Source organism: Petaurus breviceps, unplaced genomic scaffold (genome assembly GCF_028583685.1).
Source record: "Petaurus breviceps papuanus isolate PSGF00001 unplaced genomic scaffold, PetGlider_PUasm1.0 90845, whole genome shotgun sequence".
NCBI lineage: Eukaryota > Metazoa > Chordata > Mammalia > Diprotodontia > Petauridae > Petaurus > Petaurus breviceps.
The window spans coordinates 17199081-17212292 of NW_027187359.1; the positions used below are offsets into that span (position 1 = coordinate 17199081).

Below are 13212 nucleotides of genomic sequence, written 5' to 3' on the forward strand. Positions count from 1 at the left end.
CAAGTTCTTCACCTCTTTTGACTTCAACTTCTTCATCTGTAAAGTAAGTGAGGGTTCAGCTAGGAGAAACCTAAAGTTCCTTCTAATTCTAATTTTTACGCTATATGTATTATTTGTACCTCATTATTCCTCTTTTTTTTTTTTTGGTAGATAACTTATAGCTGATTATTCTTTGCAGCTTAGTGACATATCCAGGACTAATTTTCATGGAAATTACAAGTTAAAGAAAATAAATAATTGACTAGAGGAATATTGTAAGCCATCTGGAGAGGCCAAAACAGATTACAGGAATGATTAAACTTTTGCAAAGAGAAAAGAAAATTTTTTTTGTCAGGATGGATGAGGTAGGTGAATATTTCCAAATGACAATCACAGGAAATTCAGGTAGCAAGGAATTTGTAACTCAAATTGAGTACAGTTCAGGAACAGGTCAATACAGATAAAAGTAATTTGCCCCAAATCTGTTTACCTAATGAGCAAACTACTCTATTCTCTCTCTATCTCTCTCTGTCTCTGTCTCTCTCTGTCTGTCTGCCTCTCTCTGTCTGTCTCTCTGTCTTTCTGTGTCTCTCTCACACATACACAAACACATATACCACACACACACACACACACACACACACACCCCACATGCATGTTCATTCATGGTAGGCTTAAGTGTCAGGATTTTAAACGTATCGGTCTTCTTAAATATATTTCCAAAATTTACCCAGTATCCCTCACACTCCCCAAAGTCATCCCATATAACAACTAATATCTTACAAAAAAAAATCAGAACACACATATATACACATACATACACACATATATCTGAAAATCTATGCAATGTAAAACACCTCTGGATCTCCCATCTCTACAATGTCATGGGGGAAAGGATTTATTGTCATAAAATATCATATCTTGTCATATCATATATCATATCATGTCATGGAGGGAAGATTTCATTGTAGAGAAGGTGGTTACCTTCCTCATCACCATTAGCAATGAATGCTGATCCACTGCTACCAATAAGCAGATAAGCCCAAGATGCCTGGGATTAGGAAAAACTTCTAAAGTACTGGGCCTGATTCCAGCCCATCCCTCACTGTTATATTCCAGGGAAGTAATTCTTGTGAAGAATGGGCCAGTCATTTATACAAATTACCATCTGCGAGGCAGACAAGCCAGCCTATCACAAGCAGCAAGGCATTCAGAGGGAAAGGCAGACTGTAATAAGTGCTAGTCAAGTAAAACCACTAACACCACTTTGATCACTCTCTACACTCAGACCCCTATGGAGACAGACTAGGAGCACGAGCCCAAGAACCTTAGCAAAGCTTCCATTCCACTGCTCATAGGCATCATCTGGGAAGCAACCCCTATGGAGACTGCAGCTTGGCAAGTGCTGCAATAGGTGCTCCAGCCATAGTTATTGAAGACTTAGAAAAGCAATTTCTTGCTACCAAAATTCTTGGCATTGTTAAATGGTTCAACATCAGACAGAGATAATTTTTATCAGTGGAAATGTCATTAAAGAACATTATCCTGCTTTGCTGATTCACTTTAAGGATCTAGGTACCTTTTTCATCTGACTTAAAGGTGAAAAGTTCCATATATGTTCTCTCCCTCATTAGAACATAAGTTATTTGAAAGGAAGCACTATCTTATTTTTATATGTGTATCACCAGAAATAGTATAGTGCTTTGCACATACTTAGTGCTTAGTAAATACTTTATTCATTTAGACATTCATCTTTTCATTTTTTGGAGGGGGAAGGCAGGGCAATTGGAGTTAAATGACTTGCCCAAGGTCACACAGCTAGTAAGTGTTAAGTACCTGAGGCCGATTTTGAACTCAGGACCTCAGGACTGGTGCTCTATTCTCTGTGCCACCTAGCTGCCCCAATCATCTTTTCTTTAGGTCTCTACTTATTCCTTAGAATTCTTCAACGTTTACTTTAGATTTTATGATTTTTTTCCAAATGTATAAAGTTGTAGTCATTGTGTATGTGGTATTCTTGTCTCCATTCACTTGTCTACATCAGTTCATGTAAGTCTTCTTATTTGTTTTATTGGATGAAAATATTCCATTGCGTTTATATCATAATTTTAAGCCATTCCTCAGTTGATGGATATCTATATTGTAAGAGAAAACTTAATAGGGAATAATAAAAGGATCTGCTGCTGTGTAAATCTAACCTTTAAATTTAACAAAATCAAGTGGACAACTATAAGGTATAGGTGGCATTGGTAGAAAGAAGTTTTGTGAAAAAAAGATTGTTTATCACAAGTTCAGTAAATCAACAGTAAGGTGACTCATCTATCAAACATAAACCAATTCTAAGTTGTTTTAAAAGAAAAATATTGTCACTCTTTTTTAGTGTTTCCAGAACACATCTTTACTTAGGTGGCATGTTGGATAAAGTGCTGAGTCTGGAGCCAGAAGACCTGTGTTTAAATCCACCTTTTAGATACTAACTAGCTGTGTGATCCCAGAAAAGTCAATTAATCTCCATCTGCCTCAGTTTCCTTATACATAAAGTAAAGGTAATAATAGCACCTACGTTCCAAGGTTGTTGATGGGATAGACTGAGACAATATATAATCTTTTATAAAACTTTAACATATTTATATAAATTTATAATTATTATATTTATAATTAATTTATAATTATATTGAATTATATATTTATACATCATATAAAATACATTTATTTTAAATATATTAAAATTTAAAATCAATTAATTAATTTAAATTATTTAAATAGTTATATTTAATTACATATAATAATTTATGATCAATATATTTATATAAAAATATAAATTTATATAAATGCTAATATTTTGTGATTGTTTTATTATTATTCTTGTTATTTACAGTTCTAGGTGCATATTTTAAGAGGAGTATCAATAAGGATGAAGTACCATAAAGAAAGGAAGCCAAGGTAGAGTGGACTCAAAACTAGGCCATACAAGAATCAGTTGTAGGAACTATGGATCGTTAACTTGGAAAAGATGACACTTTGTGTGTGTGTGTGTGTGTGTGTGTGTCTGGGGAAGGAATGACCATAGGTTCATAGGATAACCAATGTTGAACTGGAGGGGACTTTAGAGGCTATCTAGTCAGACTCCCTTATTTTATAGATGAGAAAACTAAGGCTCATAGATGTTAAATGACTTTCCTATAGTCATAAAACAAATTATCGTCAAATATTTGAAGTTATGAGACAATCTATTTGACTCTACACAGCCAATGGAGGCAAGTTATAGGAAGGCAGATGATGGGTAATGGATATAAGAACTTCCTGATAATTACAGCTATCCAAAAGTGAAGTAGGCAGCTCTACAAAGTAATGGATTCCCAGTTACTGAAATGCTCTAGAGCACTTAGGCTACTTGGCTATATTTGGAGAAAGTTGTAAAGGACATTCATAATTTAGGTGAGAGATACCCTTGAGTTCTCTTTCAGTTCTGAGATCCTTTTATTCCAATAAATGACAGTCAAAATTTGATCTAACATCTTTTGACTGTTATATACCAAAATGCCCACCACTTTAACCCAATTTTATATTCACAATTTCAATTATTTATCAAAAGATTTTGTAGTATATGATGGTAGTTTAAGATTATTTTCATCAATTTTTCTCTACCTGAGCTATTTTAATACGAGTTATATTCTTTTAATATTAGACTTTCTCTTACTACTTGTTTAAGTTTTAAATTAAATCAAGGGAAAATTTCAGAGTTAGGGTTGGTCTAAAATGAGATAGACAACCAATGAGTATTTCTTAAGGGCTTCCTATGTGCCCAGTAAGGTTGGAAACTCTAGTAATTCAAAAGAAGTTGTAAAAAAATTCTTGCTTTCAAAAAACATATTCTCATGAGGGAGACAATATGCATAAAACTATACACACATATATGTAACTACACATTTTTTGTTCAGTCTTTTCAGTTCTGTCTGACTTTTTGAGATCCCCATTTGGGGTTTTCTTGGCAAAGATACTAGAGTGGTTCAAAATTTCCTTCTTCTGGTCATTTTACAGATGAGTAAGCTGAGGCAAACTGGGTTAATTCACTTCCCCAGGGTCACCCAGATAATGAGTGCCTGAGACATCATTTGAACTCAGGCCTTCTTAACTACAGACCTGGTACTCTACATATATATTTGTTTATGTACATATGTATATGTATATATGATGTGTATGTCCATTTATACACATGCATGTGTGTGTATATATATACACACATGTATATGGATATGTGGGTATATAAAATATTGTCAGAAAGAAGGAATTTGGAAGGAGAAAATGGGATTTTAGGGAACCCAGGAAAGTCAGGATATGGATGTCAGGATAGAGAACATTCCAGGAATGGGAGATATACAGAGGTCAAGAGAGTGAAGAAATGGAGTACCCCGGGTGAGGACCAGCCAGCAGGCCATTATAACTGGATTGAAGAGTGTGTGGATGAGAGTCAATATAAGGGGAAAAAAACATCCTAGAGTTTCTATTGAGGTTATATCTGTTACTCATCATGACTGATCTACTTGATAGCGGATAGCAGCCTTGATTTTTTACTCTCTCAGTCACTAAAATTGACTGTTCTGCTGAGTACTGGATAGCTTATACTCTGATTTTCAACTGTGAAAACATAACACTGGTATGTCTACAGGGAACACAATAAATGTCATCATATCTTTGAAATTAAAAAAGGAACAAATTATCCTGTCCTCTAAAAATATGTGAAATTTGAGAAGTGGCAGCATTGTGAACAGCTTTAAATGAAAAAAAAAAATAATTATCCCTGGAGATAATAGGGAGTCATGGGAGTTTCTCAAATAAGGGAGCACCATGGTCAGACCTATGCTTTAGGAAAGATACCTTGGCAGATTAGATTAGGGCAAGAATTGATGTAGACCAATTGGAAAGCTCTTGTAATAGTCTAGGTATGAGGCAATGAAGACTTATACTAGATTGACAGCAATATGAGTATAAAGGAGACATATAGAAGACATATTTGGAAGATAGACACATCAAGATGACAAGAAATTGGATGAAAAGAATGAATATATGACTAAGGAGTTAAGTAGGACATCGAAGTTACCAAGATATATAACTGGAAATATCATGATATTCCCAGTTACCGGTCAACAGTAATTGAAAAGTTGGGAAGAAAGGACAGTTTAGGGTAGAGAAAATGAATTCTGTTCAGGACATCTTAAGTTTAAGATAAGGCATACAATTTGAGATATCCAAAATAAAGCTGGTTATGTGGGCCTAGGACTCATTAGAGAAATTAGAACCAGATATGTTTATGTACAAATCATCTGTATAGAGATGATAGTTAATTCTATGGGAGCTGATGAAAAAGCCTAGAAAAGAATCTTGGAGTAAACTCACGATTATTGAGCATGACATTTACAAAGATCCCGCAAAGAAAACCGAAAATAGATAGGAATAGAACTAGGCAATTTTATGAAAAAAGCAAGAGAAGATAAATCATGCAAATTAACAGAGTGATCAATAGTATCAAAGGCTGCAGAGATGTGAAGAAGAGTGATAATTAAGAGAACATAAAATTTGCAAATGAAGTGATCATTGACAATTTTGGAGAAGACATTCCCAGTTGAATGATGAGGACAGAGCTCAGTTTTAAGGTTTGGAAGTAAGTAAGAGCAGAAGTAGAAAAACCTAGTGTGGACTGTTTTCTTGAGATTATCATAACATGAATTGACCTCAAAATGAATTGAATTTTAGTTGAATTCATCTAGAGCTGAACTAATAGCATCTATAGGGAGGAATTCAGAAAGTATTATACTTTTCAAATCATTACAAATTACTGGAAAATATCAAAAACAAGCCAACAAAATATTTATCATTATCAGAATACAGTATAGACCATCTTCTGTCTAGAATATCAAGTTAATCTTCATAAAAGTTTATAAGTTCAATTCTGAACCTTACAAAGTTGAAGGTCGCTGGATCTGTTCTGGCTAGTGAAGGTAAGTAACCTGGGGATAGAACTTGCCAATTTGGATGACTGCCCACCTGACAGAATATTGGAATCTGAATCAAAAGCTCACTTAAAGCTTAGGGGTATCCCAAGAGAATGCTGTATAAGTCAAGTGCTAATGGAAACTAACACTGTGATGGACAGACTTATAGAGAAACTGGAGAAATAAATCCATGCCTAGAATTGAAGAGTATCTCAGCAGGGAAAGTTTTTCTGGACAAAATAGCATTGTGGTGGGCATCTGTAATGATTTCCCTCAAACTGGGAACTAAGGAAAATCTACTTTTCCCTAAAAAAACAAAACAACAAAAAGTGAAGACACCCAATCTTATTCTCAAACAGAAGTGATAGAAGAATTCTAAAATTAAAAAAATATCACTATTCTAAGATAATTGTTCCATACATATGTATATGTATATATATGTATATATATATGTATATATATATATATGTATATATATATATATATCAAGGAAGAATGCAGAGTTCAAATTTCATTTTCCTGGATTCTGACAGACTGATCCCTTACTGAAATCTCAAAGGAAAGGGGCAGTTGAGGTTAGTATAAAAAAGATTCAGAGCTGAAATTTACATTGGAAATGGAAATCTAGACTTCAGTGATAGTTCTGACCTCCTCTCAATCTGGTTTCCCTGGTTACTGATCATTCTGACATACCTCATAATGCTTTTTAGGAACAAACAAACAAAATATCCTTAAAGAAAAGAAGTCAAGGTCTTAGGTCTCTCCTGTTAGTCCTGGCATTGTAGCTGAAGTACAGTTTATGTTTTAACCTTTTGAAACATGCAGGCTGATTATTCAATAAAATATAAGATGTCATCCTGAAGTACTTTCATGATTTACCTCCTTAATGCAATATAATGTGAAAATCTGATAACCAGCTGGATAGAATGATCCTTTATTATTTTCCTTTGGGTTTTCCTAGATTCACAGATCCCAGTGGTAATCACCTAACTTATTCAGGGAAGCAATGGGGTGTTTGTTAGTATGTACATTGAAATATTTGCTAATGATACCTGATTACAAAGGTGATATCACAAAACTTGAAAAAATATTTATTTAGCACAGCACCTGAGATATAGCAAGCATTTATAAATACTTTATCTACTTTGTCTCTGTCTTTCTGTCTCTTTCTATCTCAGAAATGCTTTAAAAAACATTAATGAATTTGGTAGATCTCTTTCTCTCTTTGTCTTTCTCTCTCTCTTTCCCTCCCTTTTCCCTCTTCCTTACCTTCCTACTTCCCATCACTTATCTCTCTGCCTCTCCTTTACCAGTCACACCATTCTCCAAATACAAATACAGTGCAAAGAGAAAGAGACTTGAAGAAATATGAAGCCCTGGACTCATCTGCACCATTTACCAGTTCTTTAACCTTGGGAAAGCTACTTCTTTTTTAAATAATTTTTTTGTTTTGCTTTTTGGAGGGGGAAGGGAGGGCAACTGGGATTAAATGACTTGCCCAAAGTCACATAGCTAGTTTTGTGTTAAGTGTCTGAGGCCGGATTTGAACTCAGGTCCTCCTGATTCCAGGGCCGGTGTTCTATTCACTGCACCACCTAGCCACCCAGGAAAGCTACTTCTTTCTAAACATTTTCCTTATTCCATAAAATGGGGATAAAATGGGATATACATGATCTAATGCATGATAATATTTTGAGGCTCTAATGAGGTAATACATGGAATTAGATGTGATGCATATAAACCAGAAAGCAATCTATATCCATTCCAATTAATAGAAACAAATAATACCCTGAAGTAGTTACATTATTTGAATCCATCCTGTTTATTTCCATTGAGCTAGAAACAATTACCATATTTTACATAATTTTGACTCTAAATAGTGCAAATCCAATACATGAGACAATTCTTAAGGAAGCCTTATTCATATTATTAGGGACTTAAAAGGAGAACATAAGTCTTTAATGTAGGAACAATGTAGGTTCTCCCACTCCCCCCTTTGTATTCCAGTCTCTGCCACAGTGAATGGAACATAGATGCACAATAAATGCTTCTGGACTGAATGAATGAATACTGAATGAATGGTTATTAAAAAGGAGGTAGATACTGTCTTAAAATGTTGGTTGTTAATCTTCCCCCAAAAAATAAATACATAAAACCAGAGCATTCAAAAGTTCTCTATGAGTGTACTCATCATTTGTTAAAAGTTTGAACTTGTGGGGCGGCCAGGTAGCACAGCGAATAAGAGCACCGGCTCCAGTGTTGAGAACACCTGGAGATTGAATCCCGGGCTCAGACACTTAGCACCCACCCAGAAACACCTGGCCGTGTAACCTTGAGCAAGTTACTTAACCCCAATTGCTTAGGGGCGGCCAGGTGGCTCAGCGAGTAAGAGCACCGGCTCCAGTGTCGGGATGACCTGGATCAAATCTGGGCTCAGACACTCAGCACCACACCCAGAAACACCTGGCTGTGTAACCTTGAGCATGTTACTTAACCCCAATTGCTTAAAAAAAAAAAAAAAGAAAAAAAAGTTTGAACTTGTTCTTTGGGAAGATCCTAGAGATACTTATTATAAGAAGTCATTATTAAACAAAGTTGGAATTATACTAGTTCAGGAAGACTTTTTATAAACAACTATATTAACCCTAATAGCATTTCATCTTGTAAATGACTATTCTAGGGGGGTCCAGTTATTCAGTTCAGACATTATCAAATGGTCATGTCATGTAGACCACATCTCACTATCTTCCTTCCCATAAGCTAGAGAGCATGAAAGCCTTTGTCAAATATTTCACTAAAAATTCTGCCTACCTTATCTTTCAATTGCATGCCACTCACTTACTAATCTAGTTACCTTTCCAACAAAGAAAATGAAGTTAAACCAACTTGTCTTGTCCTGGAGGAAACTGTATTTAAATATTAAAATGGATTAGTCATTTCATATATATAAGAGATTACTCCAACAATTCATATTACAACTTATCCATTTCTGCCCTTCCTACGTAACTCTATTCATTCCCTGCCATGAATTTACTATGCTGGACACCTGTCTCAGATTCATCTGACATCTAGAGGGTCTCCCATGGACAAAGGTACTATTATCAATTGCTTATCTTTTACTCTTACCATGTGATCATCCCACAGTTACATGTCAATATTACTATTTCTACTACCATTGAACTTCACAAAAATTCTCTCCACCGTTCTTCCTAATTCTTAATAGATTTCTTTACATCAGTATATCTTTTGAGTAAACAATGTTACATTCCCTGTGTCCTCATTTATTTTGTTCCTTTTGAATTTAAGCATCATCTTTCTTAATTATAATTCAGACAAATGTTCTATGGGTCAAGACTTAGATTGCCTATGAGATTACATTTATCTCTTTTTCATGAGTCTAAATTATTTTATGTGTTAGCCTATTTTTAAATAATGCTTAAGTTAAGGTCATGAAACTCTCTTCCTTTCTATCTCTGTCTCTCTTTTTTCTTTCATCTCATTTTGAATGACTATTTCATAGATATAGCCTATCAAAGGAGTATTTTCTCTTCAACCTATTCCACCTCTCCTTCCCCCTTTCAATTCTTTAGCTATTTAAAATTTGCAATGTTTTCTTGACATTTCTATTTCTTCTGCAGCTCCTTTTCCTCCAGACTCAATTACCTTTGTCACTTTCCAAAACAGTACCATAGTTCCTAGAAAAAAAGTGGAGCCATGGTGGCAGCCTCCTTCAGCTTCAGAGTGACTCTGGGAAGCCCTGGGTCACAGTCATAGCCGGGGAGCATGGGTCCCCAACAGCAATTCACCATCATCTCTGCCTACCCCGAGCTGCCCCAGTGTGGAGAAAGAGGCAGCCTCCTATTTGGCCACTGAGGCCTACATCTCCAAGTGCGAGTTCTGTAGGATCTCTCCCCTGGATAAGCCCTAACACTCAACTACTCCCCAGTGAGGCTGAAGATCTGGTTTCCTCTCAAGCCATCAGACCTGAGGCTCCACACCTTTTTCTCATGGAACCAAAGAAGCACAATAGAAACTGAAAAACCCTAAAGAAAGAAGATTTACCCTTAGTGGAGAAAATGTTTACTGTTGGAAAAAACCTTTCTTCAGCAGAAACATGTCACTGACTTGAGTGATGTGAGAATAAGTTTCCACTGGCCTTCATTCTGTTCTATAGCCCACTTGCACCTTCATGTCCTGGCGTAAGCCACTGAAGTAGTCTTCTCATCTAGATTGTTTTATAGACTCAATTCATAGTGGTTTATGACAGCTGAACAGCTGATTGAAATGACTACAGGCTGGAAGTGCTACAAGGTGAAGAGTTGTCTTGATCTTGGATCACAGTAAATGAAAAACTTGGTGCTTAGTAGCATCTTTGCCACTGTATAGCTTGATATGTTTAGTGACAGGCCCTCCAAAGCAGTATAGAATTGTCTACTCTGAAAAGATATGAAAGCCTATGTTTGAACGTTAATGAGATATGCGATTGTTGTCCACACAATTAATTACTTAATGACTTCGTAAATATTTTAATGGAAATTTTAAAGGTAAAATCATATTAAAACTTATAAAGAATGGTCCCATAGAAACAAATGTGTGTAGACACCCAGTAAATTATTTTCATATTTGAATGGATGACTTCTAATATTGCTTTTTAAATGTTTCTTTGAAAAGCTCATAATAAAGTCCTTTTTAAAAAAAGTCCACTTTTATTATTTATTAAGTATTTATAATAGCTATTTTCTGTACTAATAGTACCTGGTTATGTGCTGCTGTATGATAGGATAGGAAAGGAATGGAGACTTAGACCAAGTTTTTTATTCCCAGGTCTTTTTTCTAATTTCTAATTACTAACTATTTCTCATCCCCCTTTAACCTCATTCCACTTAAGTATTATTTGAATTCATTGACAAAATACTACCTAAGGATTCTAGTAACTTGGATTAGAAAGGGTTGTTTGGGTGTGACACCATTTACCTTTCTACTGGATCAGAGTGCTTCCCACTTTTTAAAGTTCAGCTTTTCTCCAGGTAGTTCAGCTTCCTAAAAGCCATGAACATGATTTCTAGCAATGTACTCATTAACTTTTAAAAAATTAGATACTAGAATCCATTAGCATGGATGAGATTTTTTTTCTGTAATGATATGGGTTGGGGAAGAAATCCTTATGATATGGGAACTGATTATATGAAAGTATTAAAATTGGCAGGAACTGTTTTTAATGGCACATTTTTTCTTCTACCTGAAGAAAAGTGAATCAGAAATGAATGAATTGGTTATTCCTATGCCACTTCTTTCAACTGCTCCTATCAAGCCCCACCCCGCCAAAATTTCTTAGGATTTATAGAAATAGTAAAGTAAAACAGGGGGTCTTGTTGGATGCCTATAAAATTAATGAGAAGAAAAGTGGTACAATGGATGGAAGACTGGCTTTAGACATAGCAAGACCTGCCTACTAATATATGCTATCTATGTGACCATGGGTAAATCATTTAAACTCTCACAATCCCTTGAGAGTTCCCAGTGCAACCCTCTAAGATGAAATTCAGAGGTGTGTTTGTAATTGCATTGGTAGAGGGTTTCCACCCTAGTCTGACAAAAATAAATAAAATTTCTATTCCTGATAGTTTGTTTCTTTGGGTACATTGCTGAAAAGAAGGAAGTGCCATTATTTTCATGCATTCAGAGAACCCATTTTAGTATATCTCTGGTTTACACTCAAATGATGAATAAGAGTGAACAGTAGTATATTTTTTCTAGAGAATTATGGTATTATATGATGAATATCAAAGCATATGTAAGGATTAAGGGCTCTGTGTTGGAATAGAATGCTATTTCATCTTAGTTATTGATGTTTGCCTACATGTTACAAAAGAAGTAGTACTTTTAATTAATGGAATATTTATACCAAACAAATCTGACATTTAATGAAGATAGCTTACTGAAGGATTTCATTTGAGTCTTGTTTTCTGTTATTATTATAATTATCAGTTCAAGAGTGAAATGAGCTTCAAGGTTTCATTTTAGTTACTGGATTTTGGTGACCTGGCAGTAGCCTAATGGATTATACACTATAAATTTAGAGAATGTTTGAATTTGAAGAAACCCTGGATATAATGATTTAACCCCTCTTTATGTTCTGAGGCCCAGAACAGTTAATTGAACTGCCCAAGGTCACCTAGTAAGATTTACAATGGTAGAAGAACTAGAACCCAGGTCTTCCTGTTTCTCCCTCCATTGCTGAGATGGGAGGCCTGGAGCTAAAAACAGTGAATGCGGTTGAATAACAGGTATGGTTTGTACTGGCTTTCGGGAGAGAGTTCATAGTAAACCTGCCTCATCAGAGAACCATCAGTATCTTTGTCTTCATAAATCATTTGATCAGAATGGAGTTTTGTTCTTGTTTATCACCTTTTTGGCACTTTGCCAGGTTCTTTACGGTAAACTGGATTAATGGACTCCTATGCTGTGGACTAGATATGTGTATTTAATCCAGTGCTGTTATGCAGTTTTATAGATTTTTCCAAGCAGTGTAAGTGCTTTTAGGTAGTCCATTGATGTGTGTATATAGTTACAATAAACTATCAGATAACAGATTTTTTTTCTCCCTCTCCCAGTTGGAAATCCCAAGGAAAATGAGGGAACCATTTTTTATTGGAAGTCCATCATGTTTGCTGCCAGAAGCTAATGTTTTTCAGTTTACTAAACTTTTCACTGGGCCTTTTCAGTAAAATAGATTTAAAGGGACTCACTAGCTATCTTAAACATTTGGTAAACAAAACAACAATAATAACAATAATAACACTTTGTAAGCTTTTGCAAGAATGTTATGGTAGTATTGAAGACATTACTTATGAATACTGTGGCATTTTGTAACTACTAAATTGTAAGAAATGCTAGATTGTTAGTAATGTGAGACAGGAAAAGCAAGTACAAATTGTAAAAATACTTTGTGTCAAAAAAAAAAAGTGAAGCCATAATCAAAACACAGTAGCAGGAAAGCCATAAGGATCCTTTGCAAACCACTCTACAATATACTCAAACAAAAGGTATTTACACAAATCATCACTGTAACCAATCTTAGAAAAGTTTTTTTTTTAAGATGTTACAGTTCATACTTCACGACACTGTTGAAGACCTTGATGTTTTACCAAAATAAAATTCTCTCTCTCTCCCTGTCCCTGTCCCAGTCCCAGTCTCTCTCTCTCTCTCTCTCTCTCTCTCTCTCTCTCTCTCTCTCTCT

General features: G+C 35.2%; 1 pseudogene; it reads left to right on the plus strand.

Annotated features, from left to right (window-relative positions):
* The first annotated feature begins 335 nt into the window (after positions 1-335).
* LOC138148996 (adenosine 5'-monophosphoramidase HINT3 pseudogene) lies at positions 336-10287 on the plus strand (annotated as a pseudogene).
* The last annotated feature ends 2925 nt before the right edge of the window (positions 10288-13212 follow it).